The sequence below is a fragment of the Streptopelia decaocto genome, assembly GCF_964273445.1.
Source record: "Streptopelia decaocto genome assembly, chromosome: 1".
NCBI lineage: Eukaryota > Metazoa > Chordata > Aves > Columbiformes > Columbidae > Streptopelia > Streptopelia decaocto.
The window spans coordinates 45,124,900-45,128,294 of NC_138663.1; positions in this window are offsets into that span (position 1 = coordinate 45,124,900).

Here is a 3,395-nt window from a genome sequence, read left to right on the forward strand (position 1 = left end):
TCTATTTAATTTAAATTTGCTTTTATGTTTAAGATTTGCTGACTTTTCTTGCCAAGAGGATAGACTTCAGTAGTAAAATAGCTACAGGACAAATCTGCAAATGCTTGTGTGATGATAGAAATGTAAAACTTGAGTGGATGATAGTAGCAAACAAAAATGGTCTGACTGTTCAGGCATTAGATGGATCTTGCACCATTTTGTTTATTCAGGTAGATTTAGATAACAATTTGCATCAGCACTTTGACTGATAAGGAAGTTCAGTGATGAGATCTGGAACAGACTAAACCCAGAACTGCTTGAGTTTAGAAGCTATTCAGGAAACACAGCTCACTTTCTGCAACTTGATAATTATAAAAAATATCTCCAGATGGAGACCTCTGGGTATTTAGCCATTCTGGTAAGTAACGCTATAGTAATGCAACTGAGCACTAGTATTTATAGCACTAATTCTTAAAAATTATTTCTGAAGCACTTCTGGCCTGTATTAGCTAATCTGTGAGGGTGCTCATATGTAAATAACCTGTATAGGAAATAGTGTTCTTTCCTCATGTGTCCTTTTTTCTGTGTAATTTCTTTCCTCCTTCATTATTGGGAGGACAACTAGGGATGAAAATAATAAATCAGATTTACAATTCTTGCAAAATAATAGGCTGAAAAAGCATTGTCTCTCAGTAATATCCATATGGAGACAGAACTTTGTAGTGTAAGAAATGGGATGGGAACCATAGTAACTTTCAATTACATGAGCCTTGGTATTTTTAGCTAGGATGAGAGGACAAATGATTAATCCAAGAGAGACGTAGAGCCCAAAGCATAACTGTTTGTGCTGCAGCTCACACCTGTTCGAACTAAGGGAGGACAATATTCTGCTAATAAGAACAACAGAAGTTTCTACAGCTAAAAGAGATTTCATGTGATCCTCAAGAGGTATAAATGACAGTTTTAAACTCCCTCCAAAGGCATTGAGTCTACAGCTAGGCTGGGGACTACATGGGACAGCAAGTGCTACAAAGCTGGGAAGTTATTTCTGAGAACTGCTGGTGCTGCTACGTGATGGAGAGTGGATGGCTTAGGACACTCATCAGCTGATTTTACAGCGCAAAGACAAACACCGAATTCTGACATGGTGGAGCCCCAAAACATCACAGGCATTACTGTTTATACTGCACCAGCATTTGGAGACCAGGACCGCTTCAAGATGGGAACAGTCCAAAAAGAAAAAGGGGGCCAGTTGTTGCTCCACCAAACAACTCTGGTCCTGATACAGTTTGTCCAGATGAGGGAGTGATACTTTCTACTGGAGTTAAGGTCTGAATGTTTGAAGTACAACCTCTCTTACCTTTGCTTTATAAACCAGTTGTCTAAATGCAGGTGAAGAAATAACAATCTGGAAGCTTCTGCAGATTTAGTGGAGGTTTCTAAGTTTGCTCTCAAGTCTGAGATGCCTTCTGGACCAAGAATAATTTTCCTTGTGTGATCAATCCCCGATCTCATAAAGATGCTCTTGAAAATCCAGTTTATTATCTGCACTGCCTCAAAAAAGCTTCTGTCAGGTTCTTTTAAAACATTGGGTATGCATTCTAACCCTAGGCTAGCTTTCCACAGGAAGAAAACATCTTCCCATAGCTTCAGTCAAAGTGACTATTTGGCAGAAAGTGTTATTGGGAACTGATGCAGACACAATGCTAGATATGACAGACCACTGTCCACACCTGAATGATTGTTCCTCTTGGCTCTTAGTCCCACAAACATATCACTGTTTGGACTGCCAAAAACTAAAATGAATGTGCTTACAATGACTTTTGAAATCTTACACTGAGGATGATTCCACTGTTCTTTCCTTGTGCTATAGCTGTGCCAGAGACAAGTAGGAAAACATGAAATGTCAGAACAAAAGTGCTGCCTGTACTTCCTTGTCTACAGAGACACATCCAGACTCAGTTAATTTCCCAGCTTATCTTAAAAACACTTCAGAGTTTTTTTCTTCTCATCCCTCTAGCCTCATAACTTACCTTTGCCAGTGGCTCGTGGAGAATGCTTAGGGAAGACTATGAGAGTCTTTCCAGAGTTTGTTTTTGGATAATTTGTTAATCATCATCCCACAGATGTACTGCAAGCAGTAACATGAAAACAGCCAGACTGAGCCAGACCAGGAGGTGCAGCTTCTGACATGCACCAGCAATGATGACAGACATGTACACTGGTGGGCAAGCACATAGCATGTCACCTGTCAGTCTTAAGCATCCAGCGGTATCAGATCTATCATTATATCCAATTAATTTGCAACAGTTTTTCATCTTGAGTTTTAGTACCCAAGGTATGTGCTAGCAAGGAGCTCTGGAGTTTGGCAATGCTGTCTGCAAAGCATTTTCTTCCTTTTCATATGTCCTGTTCCTTGTGCAGAAGGGGCAGTGAGCAACTTCCAAATTCACCCTCTCACAGAAATTCTGATTATGTACATGAGAGACAAAGGAATTAGAAGAAGAAGTATCCATAAGTTAAGTATTAGGAAGATGCAGGATCTCCAGCTCACCAGGAGCTTGGGTGACAGGATTATTGCCCCCACCCAAAACATCTGCTTGGACATTTTTAGCTATGAACATAATCTCTCTGTCATGGCTGTAACAGTCTCCAAGTTGGAAGGAGGAACTGTACAGCTGTTCTTTACTCCAAAAGTTTGGGGTAATGTGAACATTTCCATGAAAATGATATGATGGTCCACATGAAGCCACAGAAGAAGAGAAATTACTACAGAATTTTAGATAGACCTCTACCTATTCTTTGGCTCAGGCTCTTGCCTGCTAAAATAGGACAATTACAATATAATTTCTTTAATAAGCAGGTCACCACAGCATTTTTTTTTCCTCAAAAAGGTTAAACCAAGCTTTATTTTAACATACAAATCAGATTTGTGTACAAGGCAAACCATGCCACTATAGGCATATTGGATCTCCACACAGCATGTGTAGCCACTTGCGCTACAGTAATCCTGAGACATGGAAAAAAGCCGTAAAAATCTTAAAAATAAAGGCCAAAATGTCTCCTTTTAATCACTCTTGCTATTATCACCCCCATTTGGGAATTAAGAAAAACATTATACAGTTCTGAGTCAAGAAAACAAATTATCTACAAGCCAAATACCCAAGATACCTGTCTGACTCCCTGCTGTCATCTGGGTATAACAGCAAGAGCACTTAGGGAACAAACAAAGAAGATGCAAATACGCAAGGTTACTTCATTAACACTGCAAAGCATGTAGAAGAATGGCAAGATATTTTTGCTACCTTCAACTACTATTGTCTCCATAAACTGTGTGTCCAATGTGTTGAGCATACACATCCTATGAACGTTTAAAAAAAAATCTCTACATTGTGTGTTAAGTTAGTAAAAAAAAA